This window comes from Pollicipes pollicipes, unplaced genomic scaffold (genome assembly GCF_011947565.3).
Source record: "Pollicipes pollicipes isolate AB1234 unplaced genomic scaffold, Ppol_2.1 Scaffold_4002;HRSCAF=4701_pilon_pilon_pilon, whole genome shotgun sequence".
NCBI lineage: Eukaryota > Metazoa > Arthropoda > Thecostraca > Pollicipedomorpha > Pollicipedidae > Pollicipes > Pollicipes pollicipes.
The window spans coordinates 40,471,561-40,494,575 of record NW_023596420.1 but is presented as its reverse complement, the minus strand read 5'-3'; the positions used below and the strand labels follow the sequence as shown (position 1 = coordinate 40,494,575).

At 55.9% G+C, this 23,015-nt stretch overlaps 1 protein-coding gene across 1 annotated transcript in view; it reads right to left on the bottom strand.

Moving 5' to 3' along the window:
• The window catches only part of LOC119093590 (ETS-like protein pointed), a 95,838-nt gene that overhangs the window by 23,312 nt on the left and 49,511 nt on the right, over positions 1–23,015 (bottom strand). The window lies entirely within an intron of this gene.

Here is a 23,015-nt window from a genome sequence, read left to right as displayed (position 1 = left end):
CAACGCGGAAAAAAACTCGGCGCATTTAGGAAACTGGAATGGCAGGTTAGCGTTGACGGGCATAGCAGAGACCCTCTCCAGACGAAGCGGGGACAAAAAGGTGTCTGCCGGACTCGTTCCTCCCAGGTAAATACAGGTACGTGACTGTCAAACTGAGGCCGGTAGACACTGGACGCCAGTGGCCTTCAGGAAATGCGCACCAACGATAACGAAATAAGGCTAAGCTCTTAGATGGAGATGGCCGTGAGTGGACGGAAAATGAGAATCGCAAAAATACGTAACAACTGCCACATTAAGAATAACATTATTTAACGGGGCCAAATATATAAACATAAACCGTCGTACAATTATTTACCAACGAACACCCCTGCAGCTGCTTTGCTCACTGACTCGCAATATCTCACAGTCGCAGCGGTCGTCACGAACGGGCTAGCAAAATTCTAGAAGTCCGAATGGTTTGGGCAAAATCACACGGTTACATAACCAGATCTGACGCCAATAGTCAGCGCCAAGCAGGCTTGGAAAAAGCCATCAGTTCCACCTCGCGGCCACGGATCGTAAGCACCACATGAGCCAGGCCGCGCAGCTGTCTTGGCCTCAGCCTGCCAGCCCATTGAAACGCACCGCGCCTCCCGAGCGCCTCTACCTCCGCCAGCAGCACGCGCACGGAAGCGCAGGTGGGCGGCCGCTGCGGGCGGCTCACGGCTCCTCGGCGGCACACGCGGACACCACGGCGACGGGCGCCACCCCCACCTGGACGGCGCGACCCAGCACCGACCGACCCGACGCCACAGCCGCAATAACCGGGCGGCGGTCCGTCCGCCGAGAAATACACGGCCAGCCGCTGGAGCGGCGCCAACGCAAACGCCATGAAAACATCGATTCTACACGGGTTGTGGGCTACAGTTGCAATTGGCGGTGATCAAGCGTATCGTTTCCGACGCGGCTGTGGGGGCGGCGGGGCTTGGCAGCGGCGCAATGGCCGGCGCTGGCGCGCGCGCGCGCACCGTACCTCTCGTTTTCTTCGCGGGGCGGAGCGCTGGCCGCGGCACCATCGGCTCTGGCTTCTGGAACATGCGGCTGCTGACCATGTGACTCGCCTGCGCCATAGCGCCCGGCGCGCGCCGCTCGTCGCGCGTCGCGTCGACACGCGGGTTGTTCGGTCGGCCGGTCGCGCGCGCCGCAGCACCGTCCTTCGCGCACCGTCCCCCGAGAGACACTGGCGCCCCGCTCCCCTCGCGGGCGGCAGCGGCGGCGGACGGCGGCGGCGCCCGGGGCGGCGCCGGACCCGGCGCGGCGGCCCTTCGGCGCCCTCCGCGCGCGGCGCCCGCTTCCGGCGGTCGGCAGCGTGCCGACGGCTGTCGTCGACGTCGACGGGGGTCGCGGGGTGTCGTTGGGGGCGGCAACGATGGAGACGACGAAAACGCCGCTTGCCGACGGCCGGTAATGCGCGACCAGTCCCCAACTCGGGCGAGACTAATTGCCTCCCCAGGGCCACAACAACTCGCTCAATGAAAGTTTATGAATGAATAGCCTCTACCGGGGCGGCGTAGGGCGGAGCCTGCCGGGCAGCGGCGGCCGCTGATTGGTTGAGGCCTTGGCAGCGGCGCGCGTCAGAGCGGCTCGCAGGTGGGAAGGCCGGGGGTGGACGGCGGCCGGACCGGCGGGCGCCGCACCGGCCGGTCGGCGCGGCGCCCACCCAGCCGCGAACACCCCTCCCCGACCCGCCGACCCCGGCCGCGCCGAGCCATGAGGTCAGCCGAGCGGCGCCGTGACGGCTCGCCCCAACTGGCACGAGCAACAGGTGACCACCTGTGCCGCCGCCGCCCGGCAACAGCTGACCCCTCAATCACGCCGACCGTCGAGAAATAAAGGGGCCGCCGCCGCGCCAGACAGGCGTCAATCATCCAGCTCGCGCGCCGCGCGCGCCCCCAGACGGGCCCCAGACCGCATCGGCGCGAGACGTCGGCGAATCAAAGGCAACCGCGGGCTCTGCTGGGTGGTGGCCGCCGGTGGCGGCCCCCGGGAGCCCCGTGCGGCGCGTCGGACTGACGGCGCGGTCAGTGGAGGTCGCGTGGCCGTGCCGGCAGCAGTGGCAGGCCATCATTAGCCGGCACGAGCCGGCCCCGGGGGCGGAGGCATGCGCCTTCTCTCTCCTCGGAGGAGAAGGGAGCCTGTTTCACTCGGGCGCCCTTCTGTGCGCCGCAGACTGTCGGCGCCGGCAGCTGAGAAGGAGGTGATGATGCGCCGTTGGGAAGAAAGTTGCAACAAATTCGTGGAAGAGCTTGTTCTTCGTTCAGGCTACCCGTCAGCGCAGCTTTCATATGACTCTCGGCGAGGTCTTAATTTTGTATAATCACGCCTGCTTTTTGTTTCGGTTTTGGCTCGTCGGACGACAGAGCCCGGGCCAACCACGGTTTGGTTCAACCTTGACTCCGCTCCGTCATGGTGAACGTAACGTTTTGGCCTGTCAGCCCCTGTTCAATCTCAGCCCGTTTTGTAAAACCTGAGATTTTGTTCGTTTCTTTGCAAACTCCGCACTTTCCACACAGCGGGCGCGTTTCGGTCGGCTCTGGCCCGGTTTGGGCTCCGTTTGGCTCGGTTCCGAGCAGCCCCGATGCTTATCTGGCGGTGGTGGAGGCCTGTTCCCACGCCTGTCTGGGGCTGATCGCATCGGTCCAGCGCTTGTCTCGACCTCCGAGTGGGGTCAGTGCAGATTCGGAGCGTGGTGCTCTTGTCAGCTGCTTTCGCCGACGATGGAAATGAACCACAATAGCATTTGGTGGGATGTGTTATCGGTGCTAGGGACGGAACGGAACGGTGTTAGACAGGGAACGGTGAACGGCCGAGGCTTTTAGATAGGAAAGGGTGAGGGTAAAGTTGCAAGCATGTTGTGTCCTTCATACTTATTGTTTTACGTCGGGGTGCTACATGACCAAACAGCCGACACGACAACAGAAACAATCACTGTCATATTGTGTTATTTCAAGTCGCTTTTTATGCCTGTTTCCCTTCGCGAATCCAAGGTGAAATGCGTGCCGCCCATGGTTCTCGCATTCCACGTCCTCCACTGTTCAAATGGACTTCACTTGTTTTGCCATTTCATCGCCCGCGGCAAGTCCCGGAGTCACCGCAGTCACCCCACGTGGCCACGGCCGCACCAGGTGACCTTGCCAGGGGTGAGGTCAGGTCGGTGGTGACGCAGAGCCGGCAACGTCCGACCTTCAAACCGATGACGCTGCCTACGGGCCGACGGTCCGGGACGACCGTTGGAGCTGGCGCCCGACTCACGCGGGCACGGTCCCACGGCGGTAATTTCGTAGTGTCCGTGCCTTGCACCGGTGCAGCCGCATGCGAACCGGTCAAGCCCGAATTTGCTTTTTGCACATGTGTGCCGTCCAGGGCATGCAGTGGGCAAACGGTAACTGCCAGAAGTGAGCCACTTCAGGGGGAGTTGCAGCTTCCTCGCCGTTGGTTCTGCTGGCCAGTGGCGGCCCGGAACATACTCAGAATAAGTTAGTGATGCACTGTCGTTGCGAGCGCAGAGTTTGGCGCCGCGTTTCAAAACGACGGCGTCAATTGACGTGTTGCAGGACTTTTCTTGTTTGGATGATTTCTGTGAGATTATTGATCGTTACTGAACGACTGCAGCATAGTTGCTTTGCACCCCGGTCGTGTGAAAACCCCAATCGCGACATGAACACCGCGGGAAATGTGGTGTGTTTTCATCACATACTGCAATGACCGCTTACTGTCTTCACTTTCTCAGTAGCCCTGGCACGTTGGCGGTCTGCGTTCTTCTACCAGAAGTGCTTGAATCAGGTTCGTGGCTGAGGGGGCCATAATGACCAAGACCATCATGGAGCCGACTCAGGTGGCATGTTACATGATTCACCATATCGCGAAACTTCTGGCTGAGAAAGCATTAAACATCATGAAAAAAGCATCAATTTCACACATTTTTCTAATTCAGCGTAGCCGTACCCCATTTCTCCTCAAATGCACAGTATTTTCAAAAGGTCATATTCATGCAATACGTTCGAATGGTTTATAAAACTGATGGACAGCATCTCTCCAGACGTGCTCCAAATGTAGCGACTCCAAACAAATGCCGTTTACTATTACTAAAGATTGATTAAGCAATAGACCATGAGCCAACATAGCTGAGCCTTGATTACGTAATCTAGCTTTACTGGCAGCTACCAAGCATTAGAGCTTTGCTACATCAAGTACGCTGCCAGGTCTCAGTTGGCATTGGCAAGGATCATCCAGACTTCCGTTTGACCCTTTCAATGCCAATATTCCTGACAGACCAGACATATTTGCTGGAGCAAATCACTTCTTCTCTCTGACGAAGCTCGACTTGCCTCGTAGTAGTTGGGTGTAAAATTAAAGAAGTACTCGGTGGTAAATACAATAGATACGCAGGCATCAGCAAATCATGCTTTTCACAGCACAAACCTAACAAACTTGGAATATGTTATGGTCAGTGCGTGGATGTGGTGATAACAGAACACCACCATGATCGTCAGAGAACGACGAGACACCGCAAAGAAGCCACAGACTAGAATATCAAAGTCTGTGTGAAATGATGGAGCGATTAGTGCTACTGATTCTGCAGTGACACGAGACGTAGACAACCCAAATGCATTGTCATTTCATCCGCGTGAAGTATGCTGGTAATCGTTTTGAGTCATTTGAGTTGCGAAGCTCCATGTACGCGTTCAAATCGCGTGTCTCTGATCTGCAAACATAATTTCGGTATTTTTGCGCTATTGCGCTATTGTGTTGCATCGTTGGATCATCCTTGCACGTTGTGTAAATCTTGGTTTGTCAGATAATCTATCCACGTTGTTCACCGTATGTGAAGTGCATCTTGCGTTAAGCCTACAGCCATGCGGCTGACAAGAACGCGAAACATAACTAAATGTTAAGTAAGTTGTGCTTGCTGTGCAAAGGGACGACAGACGAAAATTTGCATCAATTTCATGTCTTGTCGACTTTAAGGGAGTCACCAAGCCATTGCCGCCATCTAGACGGAGCCCAGCCGTTGGCAACACGTAATCCCCCCCCCCTCCCTGTGGCGTCCACCCCCCTCCTGCAGACAGCTGTCTTTGTCAGCGGCCGGCGGCGAGGGCCGCGGCGAGATCGGCCCAGATATGTCCTCGCGAGGCTGACGCGGTACACATGTCGACCCCATGTCCGGCTGCAGAACCCGTCCGCCGACGGCAGGCCGGCGCCGCTGCCGCGGCAGCTGCAACAAAGCACGCGGCGGCGGCGGTACGCTTCGGATTAAAGCGGCTGCCCGGCCCGGGAGCGCGGCCGTCGGCGCGAGCCCGGCCGGCGGCCGCCGAGATCACGCTTCAGATCAGGGCAAACGGGGCAAGCGATTCAGAGAAGGCGCCGGGGTCCGCCCGTCACCGAGTAAACACATGACGGCAACCCGCGCCTTCCGGTCACCGGCGCGTGACGTCACGTCACGTGCGCCACCGGCGTCGGCATTTCACTGATCCGGCAGCCATGGGCCCGGGCCGACAAGGTCAATGGGGCTAGCGTTTTATGGCCCTTTGTTTGCGGCTGCCTTATAGATCCGGGTGGGTCATGATTGCGCTTAACATTACGCTACATTGCGTGAGCGCGCAAGTGGTGGTTGTCTGGCTTTCTTATTCGACGACCCGCTTAAAACTCATGTAGAAAAAGTGGGATGCTGCTTGAGTGACGAAGCAGCTCGGCAAAGAGCGTTGTAAACCAATTTTGATACGCATGTGTCGCAAACAACAACTTGTGATGATTTGGAGCTTGTGCAGTGTAAGCCATGTCAGGTATTCACTACACTGTAGACGGGCCAATTTTACAATAATGATGCACGTTTTGGGTCGTTTGGTAAAATGCATTTGGGAATTATATCCGCGTAAACCACTTATATTTCGGCTCTGAGATCAAAGTCCGCAGCCGAAAACTCATCTCAAAATGCAGGCGCACGTAGCGAATAAAGCGTGTAGTATTGGTGTAAGGCTTTTCTTAATGAATTTGAAAACCGCGCTTGTGTCTAATGAGATGAAGAAAAAAAGGAAACGGGCTGGTGCTTTCCTTTCTAGACAAATTGAATTGTTATGCAAGCAGCTAGCATAAGCCGCAGTGTTTCCCATTCCCTTAATGACGCATTTTCACACCGACTCTTCACTGCCAGTAGCCGATTGTAAAACGCATTTATTCCACGTTTAGGCAAAATACAACTCCAGGTTGGTAAATCATGGGTCACCCGCAACCGAAGGCAAAAGGAGGAAGACTGTTCGAAACGCGACCGATGTACCACTTGCTTACAAACTCGTCCCAGAACTCAACATCGCCGGTCAGCGACACGAATCGCAGCGACAGTACCCGCGAACGAAGCTCAAACAGACTGCGACGCTGGCACCCATGCCGAACCCCGACCTCCCTGCGGACCGCTCCTGCAGATACAACACTGGCTGCAGTGCCATGCCAACTCTGGCGCAGCGACCACCAGGCCGCAGATCCACAGGCTAGGTAAACAACATTGAACCGCGCGTGCAACATGCATGTTCCTCCGAATGGGTGAATGCTCGGGCGTATCAAAACAAATCGGGCTGGGCTGGGCGGATGTGAACGCGTTTCCGAGAAGCAGCGGCAAGGGGCGTAGGAACGCCCACAAATAGTGTGTGACCAGACGCATTTTTTAGTCAATTCTTTCCACGCTTCGTCAAAATTTTAACGTTAGCCTCTCCAAAAAAAAATGGAGGAACTATGTCCACCCTTGCCGTCCCTGCCCATACGCCCATGAGTGGCGACTCCACAGTACAACGGCAGCCGACTCGGCTTACCAGCCAAACAATCGCGGGCGGGGGAGGGGGGGGGGGGGGGGGGGCGCGGGCCGCCGCCGGATGTGACCTGTGCTGACGGCGCGCGGCAGGCTCGCCGGTCCACCCTGCCACCTTCCGGGACCGGCCCGCTGACCGGGCTCCCCGCCGCACGGTGGGGAGACGGGCCCAGCTCAGGCCGGCGCGCGGGCCGAGATGTGCTGGCGCCCGGGCCGGCTGATGGCCCTCGCCGGCGCGACCGGCAGGGCACGTACGCTCTAACGGTGACCGGCGGTGACAGCTGGCGCCGGGTTAACAGAACATCTGCCCGCTGCAGACGTTTCAAGGTTCTGGCTCAGGTGATTTGGTTTATTGCGGCATGTGTCTGGGGTAAAAATACAGGCTTCGGCGTCATTACCTGGCCGACGCGAGGTAACAAGGTGTGTTGAATCTCCCGCCACAGGAGAAGCAGGATAGTGGTGACGCACCTATTCTCAGCTTGCCGACGGCAGTCCAAGAGAAGATCGCGAAACTCAACATATGCAAAGACATCAGCGAATTTCAAACGGATTGAAAGGCAGACACCATCATGAATAAACTTTGAATCAATTCGAGAGCACGCTACTGCAGGCAAGAAAACCACTCGAACGAACAGAGCTTTATTTTGTCATTCCCCTCCAGATGCCGTCATGGCAAACAGCTCAATCCTTCACGGCCCTCAGATAAGTTCAAGGCATCCATCCCACCTCATTTCTGCCCAGTTTTGCCAATGTGTGAGGCACGCCTTTTAACAATCTAGGCACGCCTCCTGGAGTTTTATCTGCCCCCACCCCCCCCCCCCTCTCCCCCACACGCAACGTCTACAGCTCTGTTGTGTCAATGTTTTGGTGATCAAGCGGCCGATGTGTCCCCATGTGACCAGATGCCATCCGGCTATGGTCCAGACCTCTGACCTATTTCTTCCCAAACCCCCGCGCCCCTTCTCAATATTTTCCGGGGCACATGACCTTCATTCCATATCGCTCCCAGCACTACCGACTGCCAGCCTAGCACTCGCCGAACTGGCGGCTTTCGCCCCAGCGCTCCATCGATGTGACACCTGGGGCCTGATTCCTCTCTGATCTGATCTGATTCCGTGACCGCTGTCCCACACTCAGTGCTCCTTCGACTTGTGACTTCAATCCGCTCCTCGGGCATTGTGACCCCCAGGCATGCGTTTGGCTTCAGGCGGAATCGGAATTGACTGGAAATCATACACACCTTCGTTGAGGCAGAATGAAACAGATACCCTTCACATTTGTGGGAGTCGGGATCGGAGTTGAAGTAACCGAGTGGCCAGTCAACTCAAGCAAATGCGAGAACGTTTCCACTGTCGCTTGTGCTTTATAAATTGTTCCGCATTTGTATGCAGGCTGCTTGGCTGGGCACGCGTTTCCTATAACTATACACAAGCTTGCAAAATACAAAACTTGCAAACTACGGCTAAAGCGGGTCTAGACCCTGCCGACCCAGCGCCGCGGCACATGGTTAAAGTTAGCCTTCTAGATGAAATCTTTAAGTTCAATGTTATTATTTTGATTTTTTTTTGCTTGCTTGCGACTGAAAAGGCAAGCAGCATTATGTTTGGAAGAGAGAGAGAGAGAGAGAGAGAGAAGAGAGAGAGAGAGAGAGAGAGAGAGAGAGAGAGAGAGAGAGAGAGAGAGAGAGAGAGAGAGAGAGAGAGAGAGAGAGAAGAGAGAGAGAGAGAGAGAGAGAGAGAAGAGAGAGAGAGGAGAGAGAGAGAGAGAGAGAGAGAGAGAGAGAGAGAGAGAGAGAGAGAGAGAGAGATAGAGAGAGAGAGAGAGAGAGAGAGAGAGAGAGAGAGAGAGAGAGAGAGAGAGAGAGAGAGGAGAGAGAGAGAGAGAGAGAGAGAGAGAGAGAGAGAGAGAGAGAGAGAGAGAGAGAGAGAGAGAGAGAGAGAGAGAGAGAGGAGAGAGAGAGAGAGAGGAGAGAGAGAGAGAGAGAGAGAGAGAGAAGAGAGAGAGAGAGAGAGAGAGAGAGAGAGAGAGAGAGAGAGAGAGAGAGAGAGAGAGAGAGAGAGAGAGAGAGAGAGAGAGAGAGAGAGAGAGAGAGAGAGAGAGAGGAGAGAGAGAGAGAGAGAGAGAGAGAGAGAGAGAGAGAGAGAGGAGAGAGAGAGAGAGAGAGAGAGAGAGAGAGAGAGAGGAGAGAGAAGAGAGAGAGAGAGAGGAGAGAGAGAGAGAGAGAGAGAGAGAGAGAGAGAGAGAGAGAGAGAGAGAGAGAGAGAGAGAGAGAGAGAGAGAGAGAGAGAGAGAGAGAGAGAGAGAGAGAGAGAGAGAGAGAGAGAGAGAGAGAGAGAGAGGAGAGAGAGAGAGAGAGAGAGAAGAGAGAGAGAGAGAGAGAGAGAGAGAGAGAGAGAGAGAGAGAGAGAGAGAGAGAGAGAGCGTTTGTGTGTGTTTTGTGGAGCATGCCCACTATTGCCCTTGACAGAGGGTAACCGTGGCAATTTGAGTACACTGTTCAAAGTAATTTAAACAGCTGATTGATAATCCTGTCGTTTCAGGTGGCTCCTGGGTTTTGATTTGCGTGTGTTCAACTTTGTCTGGTGTCAACCAGCTGACACAGATAAACTGAACCAAAACACAAGATGAAACCAGCCAGAAATAAGCTTAATCATGTTGTCAAGGAATAGGTGAGGTAGGCTGAGATGATGTTCAACATGTGCGATACTGCAAGCTTGGTTAAGTTGGTCGCTTGCATGGTAAGTAGCAGCAGGAATTTTTCCGGAATCAGTGACTCACAAATGCTCCTATCATAAAAATGGGTTAGGCAGGATGGCACAAGGTAAGGCTTTTTTAGGTTCGGCTTAGGTAGGCTTCTTTCATGGAAGTAAGCTTAGGCATTTTGTAAGAAACAGCGACGTAACATTTGCATTTCATGCCGCCAGCAATTCAAAAGTATTTCAGTTGTTTGGTTGATTTGGCGACGCATTCATGTGCAGGAGGCCAAGAAGTCTTTTGTTTGAATGTTTTATGCTTGTTGAATTTCTTGATGTCGTCTTTGTTGTTGAGCTCCTTTGCTCTGTTTTGTGTTAAAAAATCCCGGGGAAGGGAAGTGCAAAATATAACACCTAGAAATGACCAGTAATGACCTAGGATGTTTAAAAAAATTGTCATGTTTTTAATATTACGTCCATGCTTGAATGTCCATGCAGCTTGAAAGGTATCTCTTTGTTTGCCGATCCATCCTTCACTGGTTTGTAAATTCTAGCTTTCGTAACTTGAATTTTTCGCTCCTATGCCGCCCTTGTTGCGGTGGAATTTTTCCCTTTCACCCTAGCTAAAAAACGATTCTAGTTCACTGGAACGTTCATGTCCTGATCGGTGAAGACTGGCAATCATGGAGGCAAAAATGGGGGTCGATGCGTGTGGACATTTGCGAATTTTCTTGCGCAAACCACGGATATCCCGCCTTGTTCGTTTTCGAGGTATGTTGTTAGATCTTAGCGACCAAAGCGGACGAAGAACTACGTCCAACTGCATGGTGAAAGTGAACGCACAGGCAACGGCTCACTGACAGATCTGAACGCTGTCTGACCCGTAGGTGGGCCAGTCATCGACTGGAAATTGGCCAATGTCACCCTTTTTGAAAACGACCTCTTGTGTAGGACGTCCGGATCTAAACCAAGAAATATTGAACCACACAAATTACAGTGCATTTAGTCCTGTTCACTGGAACCAACATGCACCCAAAATGTTTCCTTTCTTGCTATTGGTCGGCTACAATTGCGAAGACCGTAGGTTATTGCCAATTCATCCACGTCGTCGGCCGAAATTCCCAAGCCCGATCACCCTCACAGCCGGGCGCTTTTTACGTAATGATGAGGTCTTAGTGCGCAAATGTTACGTCATTGAACTTAAACCTGTTAAATGTACATGAAAGATATACTTTCCAACGCGCTGCTGACGCCCATTAGCATCAGTAGCCGAAGGTCTCTGGCTCCCTCGGCTTGCTTCTTAGCGTCACCTGCGTGTTAACAACTGACGGCTCTCACGCCTGTTATCGCCACGGTCGCCCCCATCCCGTACCAGGTGTTTTATTGGCATATAACGGCATTGTTGTCGGGATAAATGTCCTATTTAGGCTTTTATGAATGGAACCGGACTGCTCTTACCTCCAAAACTGTTTTCACCGACATCGGCTACATCGGAGTCGAGGAATCAAGCCGCATCTCCTCAGGTTGGATTCGGAGTCGACCCAGGGTCGCGCTGAGTTGCTCCGGGTCAGAGCCGTAAACGACTCCACACGCCGTGAGTCAGAGTCGAAATCGGTTCGGCTGAAGCGGAATCACGCGCAGGTCTGGTGACCTCCGCCGGGACGGTCCCGGAGCCCGGACGTGCCGCGGCCTCCGGCGGCCATCGCAGCCGGCCACAGCCGGCAGCTGCGGTCGTGAAGTTTGAACGCGTGCCGCGCGGGGCCATGTGGTCAGCAGGCCCGCCGACAGCTGGCCACTGCCCTCCCCCTACCTGACCTCTTTGTCCCCCGCCCGCGCGCTGACCAATTATTTCGGCGCGCGCCGCGCCGCGACAGCTGACCTGCGAGACGCAAGCGAACCGGCCCTGCGGCGCTCCTCAACTGAAGGTCCGCCCGCGGCGGCGCAGCAACGGCGGGCGCCGACGATCTGATGTCCTGTGCTCTTGGGCTAGCCTGGGCTTGACTAGGCCAACCCAGGCCGGGCAAAGGCTCCAGCTTCTCGTGCGTGCGAGGGCTGGGGACAGCTTGAAATCCAGCTGTATAGCCACTTTGGTGTGGCTGTTTGTCGGAGGGTGAGTGCGCTGAGCAATCGTCCTAACCGTGGCTTGCCGCGATATTCGAAAGCCCGTCGGTTGAATGATGCCAACCCTGCGACGACATCCGCACTCGTGGGCAAAGCAAGAAATCATTTGCTCCTGGGAACGCAGATCCATTACACAACCGCTCATTGCTCGTGCGTTTTTTTTTTGTCGGTGAAGCAAGACGGCTTTTACAGAGTCTATTCCGGGAGCTAAGAAGACCAGCATCTCATTTCTTTGCACCAAAACAGCACAATTTGCGTAGCCGAACACACATTGGTTAGCACGGCAGATAACATCCCAAGCCTACCATATAACCGCCGGGTCCTCCATTCAGCTGGTCTCAAACGCAGCCCACCACCACTGAATGTTCCGCCCGCTCGTCTGCTAATGGGTCCCTTCAGCGCCTCGTATGGCCGTTACCGCGGCTGTCTCCACCTGAGAACACACGCATTGTGCGCCGCATACCGAAAGATTACCGGTTATCCGCGCATACCGACCTTTACGCACACCTTCATTCCTCTGCCGCTTCCCCTTTCTCCGCCTCCCCATTCGCATCTAAAGCGCCCGTGCCGTCCCCCGGTCCCTCCCCTGATACTGATGGGCCTGACACCAATCACGGTGAAATAACCGAATTTGGGCCCATTGTGCGGGATAAACAATGGAATGGGATTACGGGCGATTCCGTCGAAGCGATCTTGGCTGGCCGAGTTCGTCCCGCCCCGGGCCCGGCGTCGAGACTGACCGGCGGCGCGGACCGCCGCCCGCCGCCGCCCGCATTGTAATGGGCTTAGGCCGCTGTTTCAAAACGCCACCGCCCAGCCTCGGCCAGGTGCTGTCGCCATTCAGCGCTGGACCGTCGGCCGGGGTTTAATTCACCGCGAACTGTGGTTAGGCGGCGCCGTGCCCACCGTGGTTACCGATGCGGCTGTTTTCTCGCATTGTTGTTTTCCGGTGCTTTAGGGGCTCCGTGTATGCGCTAATTTGGATTGTGTGGGCGTATCACGCATCGCTGAGTGAGTGACAGTAAGTGGATTGTGGGCAGACGGCTCCAGCTCACTGGAAGCGCATCCGTTGTCCGGACGGTGGCATCCACGCTATCACTCGGACACATCACTTTGAAGGGAAATACGCTGAAACGGAACGGGTTTTTTATGACCTTCTTGGCACATACGTCAGGTAACACTGCAACAAATACTGACAGGTTACCATGCGCCCACCAACCAGCCATCCACCGGGTGTTTGCGGCCAGCCGGTGCCGCACGTCTCCATGTCACGTGCCATTTCTGGAGAACACGTGCTCGCGCAACGGCGAGGGAGAGCCCACCCCGTTTAAGCCGCCAGACGACAGCCGGTCTCCCCTAGCGTCCCCACGTGCCAGCAGTCGGGAACCATCCGAGGCATGTCGTCACCCACCGCGGACCCTCCTCACCCAGCCCCGCGGCGCGGCGCTGGGTGGCCGTTACGAGCCGACAAGGCTCCTGGCGGCTGGCGGCGGGGGCGGGGAGGGGGCACCTGGAGTCGCCTGCCATTACCCGCTCTGTCGGCCGCCGCTCTGCTATTACATCGGGCGCCAACAACAGGTGCCGACCGCCCGGCCTTGACGGAGCCCGCGCAGAGGCTAGCGCGCGGCCGCCGCGCAGAGGCTGCCGGTCGGCCGCGCCGCGCGCCGCCGCCGGCGGGTTCCGCGACCAATGAAAATAAAATCTCATTATTTCGATGATTGGGTCGGCTTTTGTCAAGGCTCTGTAACGCCGTCCTCGCCCGGTGCGCGCTCGCCGGCCGCTGGCGACGGAACAAGTCCAGGGGGAGGAGGTCCAGCTGATGGAGAGGAGAGGGGGGGGAGGGAGGGGGCGCCGGAGGGGCGGCGACACTCCCAGTAATTACCCGCGACAGTGCCGGCGGCAAACAGCGCCGGCTGCGGGCATGAGCGAGCGCCTGTCGCCGCGCACCTGGGCCGCTCGCGCGCGGCTAAAATGCGTGCGAGCCCACCCAAGGCTGCTGGACACGCGGCCTGCGACAAAGACGGCGCCGAGCCGCCGCCGGCGACAGTCAGCGGCAGGTGACGGCGCGCCGTTTTGCTGACCGCGAGCCGGTCGGCGCCGCCGCCGCCGGCGGTGTGGCGCCGGGCAGCTGCGTGGCGCGGCGTCGGTCTCGTTTGCGGCTGAGGTCCGGCGGGCTGGCCCGAGTCGGCGGCGTCGGCCGGGATCGGCGGGTCGGCCGCACGACTGGAGCGTCATGCTCACGAGTCACGAGTCACGAGTCACGACTAACGACCGGTGTCAGTGGACCCCGAGGGGTGTGCGGGCGGACGGGTTTCCCAGCCAGGGCAGCGCGACGACATGAGGCAGACTGTCCGTGAAAGATGCGCCACAAAGCGTGGATCCCTCTATTTGCCTCTTTCTGTACTGACATGTCCTTGACAAAGAGCAGGATTCACCCCTTAAGTCCTCTCTCCGAATTAAGACGGTCAACTTAAAATTTACCGGGGAATCCTGGGTTCGAATGCAACGCACGCAAGGAGTTCGATTCATAGTCGTCATGTTTGCCCATTCTGATTTCTGAGATCAAGGGTTTAACATACCCGTCAGTCGAGCCTAACTCCAACAACAAAAAAAGACAAACCCGACGCACCAAGAAAGCCGGATTTGCGGTAGTCCAGCAGCAGCATATTCAGCGTCAAAAACCGCAGATCCCGGGCCAAGCGACGCGTACATGACCCATGACTGGCTGGCGAAGTACTGCGAGTATCGCAGTACCGAAAGAGTACCGCGGTACCGAACGAATACGGCGGTTCCGAACGAGTACCACAGGCGCCACGCCATATTGCATTTTCAGCACGGCGTGACCACAGTCGGGCCGAGACCCAAGCAGGCCACAGCTTGGCGGTAACTAAGGAAACTGGTCATCAAGTTCAATCTCAGTCAGCATTTTAAATTCAGAGCAATCTTGCAAAACATCCTACTATTAAAACAGTCATTTAGTTTGGCAGACTGACTATCAATCTGTTTGGCAGATCTGCTTGGCAGATCGCCCGCTTAGAAAAGGCTAAGCAAGCTTGAAGGATTGCTTACTCAAAACGCATTAATAAAAACTAAGATTCACCACCATGGCCAATAAAAAACGTGAAGTTAGAGCGGCGATAAACAGATTTCCTCCCATTATCTCAGCATTGATCAGGAATAAACTGATAAGACAAGAGAAGTACAGAGCACTTCTGGCCAACACCAAAGACATCGAATAAATATAACCCGTGAGACACCATCACATAAGGCAGCGCGTAATTCCCGAATACTGACCCAACATTTTGTGCCTGGCCTCACATTAAATGCTTGGGGTTGCATTTCATGCATGGCCTCCATTACAGAAAACTCTCGACGATTGCGAAGCGAAGGCGACGATTCCACTGCTTGTCTAGTTGGATAAAAACACTCCAGGAAACATGTGAAGCATTGATAAATTATTTGCATGTGCCTGGGATGAGCAGATGTATTGTAAAATGTCAGGAAATGATCGCAGATGATCAGTGCTACCAAACCTTTCAAACATCAACACTGCCCTTGGCATTACACGCCCCAATGCTTCGAACAATCGAGGCAACCAACATATGATAAATGATTGAATAAGGCTGATCGAATAAAATAGCTGGGAATTTTTTTTTAAAAATCATGTAATCGCTGTTAATCACTTATAATTTTGCAGATCACAGTACGTTAAAAAAATTGTACACGATTAGTTCAATATTCTTGATATCAACAACAGCCACTTAATGCATGTAACGTCGTGCGCATGAAATCGAGCATTCCAAGTCCAGAACTGATATTCGGTGCGCAACGCGTAAAACTGCGCGATGAGTTACATTCAAGGTTTCACAGCGATTGCGATTAATTTGTCAATTCTACATGTCATGAGAACTGGGGCGAAAAGGCCAGCTTATGTCTTCCAATGTAAAACGTTCGTTGTTTGTAGCATGATCCTAAGCATTGACTGCCGCTGTGAAAGGCACTTGCTTCTGAGGTTAAGTGGGAGGTCGCGAACTTCGGCTGCCCGGCCAAGCTCTAATTATCCGAAATTGCAAAGGCTAGTCAGGCACACCGCCTATTCCAACCATAAAACTGTTTATTGCAGGCTTGACATGAAACTTTATGCCATGCTTTGAACTGTATTATCTCCAGCGTCGCAGATGTAGAAGTGAAATCAGAGAACGGCTGAACTTATTTGCACCAAATCTTTTAACTTGCCTTTACCTGATGCCAATAAATGACTGTCACGACGTCAATGTTCTAAACATTTGCTGTTTGTGAAGACAACTATATTACCTAGCTTTGATGGCTGCGACTCAAAACACGCAACCTTACTTCTAAAAACGCTCTTTTGCGCCGTGATGACTGTGTTTTGATAATTTGAATGTGGGAAGTTTGCATAAACTGACAGCATGCATTATTTTCATCGTGCAGTAAACATGCACTTACGGCGCCAACAGGGGAGGGGGACGTTTGCGCGATTCTCCAACGGGCCCACCTCACTCTCGCCATGATCGGGTGGTGCCCACAGGAGCACGGCCCCTTGGCGAAGCAGGAGCTGAAGCTGGCCCCTCTGAAAAGCCCTGAACTCTGCGGGTGATGCCATAGTCGTGATGCCAGAGGTCGTCGGGGGATGCCGAAAATGAATGCCATAGGTGAGGAAGCACTGAAGTGAACAGGGCGAACTTCCGAAAGCTGCTTCAGTCTGCAAACCGTACACCCCAGTTCCACCTTTCCTTCGGACATGGACCAGCAGACTTCACCCCTGGACATTAGGATCGTTCCCCGGGTTACACCTGCGCAGACCGTTGCGACACGCTTCTAGATCGAGCTCAAATCTAGCACTCACTCCTGCGTCACCGCATCTGGAACAGGTGTCGACTGAGGGTTCCACTTACTGTCCTCAGCCCGTCACCACCAGCAGCCCCATGCTCCTGCATCGCAGTTCACACGCTGCAGCGCAGCTTGCAACGCCATGATCGGCGGTGCAGTGGCCGCAGCAGCCTCATCCTGACTATTCCGGGGACGCGGACGGTGGACCGGAAGTGACCCTCTGTCCTATCTACTGACTGCGTGTTGCTGTGCCCGTCGCGCGGGCTGATCTAGACACCAGGGAGGGACCAGGGAGCCTCAGCCCAGACACCAGGGAGCCTCAGCCCAGACACCAGGGAGCCTCGGTCCGCGCAGCACGGCCAGCGCGCCGCCCAACGGCTGGGATGGTCGAGACACCAGGGAGCCTCGGTTCAGACATCAGGGAGCCTCGGTCCGCGCAGCACGGCCAGCGGGCCGCCCAACGGCTGGGATGGTCGAGACACCAGGGAGCCTCGGCCCAGACACCAGGGAACCTCGATCCAGAAACCAGGGAGCCTCGGTCCGCGCAGCACGGTCAGCGGACCGCCCAGCGGCTGAGATGGTCCAGACGTCAGCACAGCATACACCGCCGTCGAGAGTGTCCCCGATAACCCGTGAGCGACCCGAACGACGAGAGGATCGTACCGTGGTGTGGTTGGCTGCATAGCTCTAATGGTATGAGCGTGCAGGCAAACGCAACACGCACAGTAGTGGCACCAAAGTCAGCGGACTTCCAAAGAAATGCGTTCTGCTCGGGCAGGCACTAAAAATCAATCCGACGAAGAGAGGCGGTGTGCCCACCTCAGTGTTTGACCGTGTCCCGTCTTTCAGAGCAGTGGCGACGCTCAGACGCCCACCTCGCGCTCTCGGGAGAACGCTGAACGCCCCACTCCGCGCAGCACACCGCGGCGCTGCGCGACATTGCGCCAAATACGCCGCTTCCCACCAGCGGCGGCGATGGCGACGTGTGTTTCCAATCCCGATGCATTTGTTTTTGCACCCGGCTCATTTACCGCCGCTGGAATTGGAAAACGAGCTCGACACGTTTTTGTTCGGGCGAATAAAGCCGAGGATGACAGAAGGGTTCATATATCACCGCCGACACCGGCGGCACGCCACTTAACATCATGTCGACAATGCGCCCGGCGGCCGTGGACGGGGCGGGGCTGTTTCAGGCTCGGGATGGCTCATGACGTACACAGCACCGACACCGTCCCCCATGACCCTGGGACGGTGAATGGAAAACGCGCGTCACCACATTTGCGGCCCGGCCGGCGCAAGGCAGCGTCAGGTGTCGCCCATTGCTGTTTTACAAGCGTCGGGCAACAGCGATACAAATCCTGAGGGCTGGGCTGCAGCAGTGGCGTCATTTTTATGATACAGCTCACAAATGATCCGCGAATTTGCATACCTAATGCTCGTTACTGCAACCACTCATGGCATGAAAGACGTCCATTCAATCGCCATTATCGTGCTTGCCGCTGTCTCGAGGGCTGCCAGCCGGTACTGCGTGGCTACCAATCTGCGCTTGCACACCGTGTGGGGTGCCCGACCCTCCTACCAAGCATGTTCATCTTATGAAGCAACTGGTTGGCAGCCACACGCTGGCGACACACGCCGCATTAGGCCGACCTTGGTGCGCGGCGCGGGCGGCGAGGCTCTGGCGGTGACGACCCGATCCGCCGCAGGCTGTCGGCGCTCGGTGATTGGATCAGTGTGAACGTACACTGCGATGGCATCAGAGTGAGGGCGTGCTGCGATTGGCTCGGAAGCCGCTTATTCCGCCTGATCCAACGCTGATCTGCTCACCGAGCGTACACCCGGCTGGAGTCGCAGGGCCGCGAGCGACCAGCGGACCGTCTGACTGGGGCAGGTCAACAGACCCGCCTGACGCAGACCGGTGAAGGAGACCGGACCAGCGGTCTCGTCTGACTGGGGCAGGTCGGCAGACCCGCCTGACGGAGACCGGAGACCCGTCTGAGGGAGACCGGACCAGCGGTCTCGTCTGACTGGGGCAGGTCAGCAGACCCGCCTGGCGGCGACCGGAGACCTGTCTGAACAAGACCACAGCGGCAGACTGTATGGCGGCAGCCGTGTCTGAGATAGGACACTGGGTGTCAAGCGAGGTCATTTCATTGTCCGGTGTAAAGGGACACTCCCTCCTGAAGATTGAATTTCACCGCACACCCGCGCTGTGTGATAAGCATCACCGAATTGAAATGTGAAGTCCATTTTCCAAAATTTATGCACAAAAGCTAACAAAAGTTATAGATAAAACGCGCACTTTCCCTGATGATCATGCTTGCAAATCCGTCGCGTGGCCATCAATATCCTTGCTTATCTAGTCCAATTAAGCTTCAGCCATCTTCTACAAAATAACCGTCTAAAGCCAAATTGGTCCTAAGATTTCCCATGCCGGTAAGCGATGCCGTGGTCTGTAACAGCTGATTCATCTATAAGCCAACCAGATGTCATATGACACCTGGCTCGTCATAGTCAGTCTGACTATGGCTTCATGCACTGAAGATTATTAATGCCTTTTTGAAGCCGCATGTCATAATGCTTCAAATATGGCAACTTCGACAGCGGCAACAACGGGCGTTTGCTGTGTTGAGGTCGCCACGTCGGCCATAGCTGTTAACATAGCGTGAAAACAGCCTCTGGGTGAGCACGTAATACATATGGCCTTTCAGATACAAGTTCCTTTAAACTTTTAAAAAAAGCAACAACATCTTACGACATCTCCGCTCGAATTCGAGCTTTCAAATCAGCCACCATAGCCTATCAGTGTCAGTAATGTCCGCAGCTGTAGCCTGGCTTCATGGAGCCGAAAATAGATTGTTCAATGTCTCGCTTTGCACGAAATTGATGCACATTTGGATGGTATCGCAGGTCCTTGCTGATCCCAGTCGCGCATTTGACCGCAACAGGCCTCAGAGGCCGGGCTTTTACTAAAATCCGCGTGACCCCAGGGCAAAGTCAGTCTCCCCCTCCATGTATTAAGTCGGTCGAATGTCAGCAACATGTCGTTAACACGTTGTCTGCCCGTCAGTTAGCGGAAAGCTAGCCTGCCACCTCTCTGTGGGTTCATCTGACTACCTACACCGCCCGGAGCCCGCCCGGAGCCCACCCCCACGAGGTGACCCGACCCAGGCCCGGCTCGTGCGCCACCATCAGGCCAGCCGGCCCGATGCGCGGGTCGCGTGCGCGCCGGCCGCGCGTGCGTCGCGAACGCCGCCGGAAGACCGCAATCGGCGCGGTCGGCTCCGGCCGGCACGTGCGCCAGATAGCCGGCTAATGGCGGCGGGCCGGCAGGGGTGCCAGGAGACGCCCGCGCGGGAGGCGCCGCGCCGCCCGCGGCCGCTAATGGCCCTGTTTACGGGCTGCGACAGCCATGCGCGGACCGTTATACAGGGTGATCTGTGCGGCGTCCAGCTCGGCCACTGGCCAAATTCTGTCGTCGGTGCACTCGAACGGCGCGCACTGGTTCACAGGGGTCTGATCCCTAGCCGGTTGGGCTCTGTTGTTGCAACCGGTCCTTGATAAATAAAACGGTAGTCTTCATTTTGTCAACTGGTGGGGTTGAAATTCTGGCTGCTATCGTCATCTAAATATGCTATGCTATCCAGAATATGTCTACTATTCAAAATATCTTTGCCAGCGGCGCGGAACCGACCATTATAGGTCTCAGTTGTCTGCACCGGCGGCCTGCATTCTGTGCACGAGCGATCCAGTTCTGAGGACGCGTGCCGCTCGTAAGCGGCAGCGCTGGCCGTCGTGCGGCCTGATCTGCCGTGATCTGATCTGATCTGACCTGGTGCGGCCCCGCACCTGGCCCGGTGAGATTAGCCGCGCACCTGGCCCCCGCTCGGGCCGACCACTGCAGCCCGCGTGGAGGGCTGACCGTTATGCTCTGTGTCAGCCACGGCCGGCTTATTGCGGCCTGCAGATGCGGGATTCCTGAACGGATGCTAATTGGGCTGCGACGTGCTGGGGACGACCTTCGGTGTTGGAAGGGGGGGGGGGGAAGGGGAGGAAATGCGGTGGCGGGTGACGAAGTTGCAAGGATGTCTGAAGACATCTGCGATGTAGATTTCACATTAAAAACATCATTGGTCCCTACCTACGATTAGTGGCTGTCCTTGATGGTAAGAATTCGTGGTTTTTGTTCTCATCCTGATATACGAGGTTCCAGTGTATATTTTCGGAATATTTTACGAATTTATTTTGTATCTAAATAATTTGCTTACATTCCTGTTGAACCCGGGTGTTCTCAAAACCGTAATACCCGATTATGGTCCGAAGTCGGAAATCCCGAGTGCCTGCAGCAAAGAGCGAAATCCGCCTCACTCCCCGGCTCAGCGAGTTGCATGCCCTTTCCCGCGAGGAGCAGCATGCACCCACGGTCTGTGTACAACTCCCGCCAAAGCGGTCACCCTAATTAGCCAGTGTCCTGCATCAGTTACCCGTTCCAGATTCACGTGCGCGACCACGACCTGTAGTTACGAGGTTCGCGGACTCCCGGACGGACACCGTTCATAGATCGCGTGTACAGGAAAATTGACTGCGTGATCATGTGCGACTTCGGAGGCATTTCCGCGAAAAAGAGGTTGGAAAACAGACAGCCCTCAGTCAAGCCCCAGGACCGGAGCGCTCCGAACAATGGCCACTCACCGAGGCGGTCATTTCTGGCTAACGAACGCCGTTATCTGCTACCACGCACACTTATCGAGCATTCCCGGCGCCGCTTCGCACGCCCGGCTGTCGAGCTAACGATGATCCCGGCGCCACAAGCTTCGGCACTAACTCTCCTCTGGGGGGTGTATCAAGGTCGAGGTGCGGACACGCGGGCCGGCACGGGCAGCGGCCGGAGGTCGGCGCTAACCGCCTCTGCCGATGCCTCCGTCACGGCCGACGACAGCAGCGCGGTCGCGTGACGGCGTCGGCCCGCGCGCGGTCGGCGACGCGTCGGAGGTCGAAAGGCTGGCGCGGGAGGAGGGCCCGGTGCTCGGAGCAGGACGGCAGGGTGAACAGGGCGCCTCAGAGGGGTCTCAGGCGTGGGCTGCGGGGGCGGCAGAGGCGGCAGGGAGATCCAGGGAGCAGACAGCGTCTGATAGATACAGAGCCTGATCCGGAGCCGCCAGGTCAGTCGCGGTCGTGCCTGAACGGCGGACTAGCGAGGGAGGCGGGTGATACTTGAGTCCAACTGCGCTTAGAAACACGATCTTTTACGACTCTGAAGGATGCGGAACAAGCGAGAGGCGGGAAGACCTAGAAGATCACTGGAATCGGAGATATCAAAGACAATGCTGCGCAGTAGGGAAGACGATAGACTAAACATGCATGGAAACCTGAGATGGTGGTTGAAGATATTTATCAGCCATGGTGCCAGAGTTATTCCATAACGTCTTAGTGAGCGCGGTAAGATGTTGAATTGCCTGCCCTGGAGACGCCTCTAGATTGTCACCGCGCCCGCTTTATGACGATGATAAAATGTAATGCCTCTCCAAAGTGGAGTTGTTTAGACCATTACCGTGTTAGCCTGCGCTTTTTGCGCCGGAATGATTTAGGATTACAATCAAGCGCTGATGAAGCACACGCCAAGTGGTTTCGGTTGTGGGAAAACTGGCCCAGCCGAACGACCGTAAGAGCTACATCACATTTCGTTCCATTAATCAGCATGGTCTTTCCAAATGTAACGATGGGAAATGCCGACACGACAAGGTTAAAGATGACGCAAGAGGTTATGGAGTGACGTCGTGGATGACCCTAAAGCCCACACTCGTTACCGGCAACGCATTAACTACCCTGGTCACTGTTCCGCGCTTCTAACTCGTATATGAGGCATGCCATGAACGACAACCCGGCGCAATTACGGCATTTCGCGGCAACTTGAGCGTATCTCTCAAGGTCCCGGCGTGAAAAACAAACACGCTCAGCTTATCCGGGCCTCAAACATCGCGTGCGAAGTCAGCTGGTCCTGATCTTAAACAAGCGCAGCTTTCACCGCGCCGCGCGCCCACGATAGCGGCGAATAGCCAGCCCGACGACATTTACCTCGAGTTCACACCTCCTCCCACTGATTCAACATTGTGAAAGTCCCACGTCGCCGACGCCAGGTATTCGCCAAACATTTGCGCGCCGCCGGACTTTGAGACCGATTCGCATTCAATCGGAAAGCCATCTCGCCCATTGTTATTCAAATGCAGCTGAAGAAACGGCGAGGCTCCGCCCCCGACCCGCGGCCGGCCAATCGGCGCGCAGCTCGCCTGACCTCGCGGCTGATGAGTCACGCGCGCAGCGAATTGCCGCCGCGTCGGCGGCGGCGGCGGCGCAGACCGCGCGGCAGCGGTCGACCGGAAATGCCGACACACGGCGCCGATCACTGGCTGATCACTGGCTGATCAATGGCTGTCTACAGCGATCACTAGCTGATCATTGGCTGTCGACAGCGATCGCTGGGTAATCAATAGCTGTCGGCAGCGATCACTGGC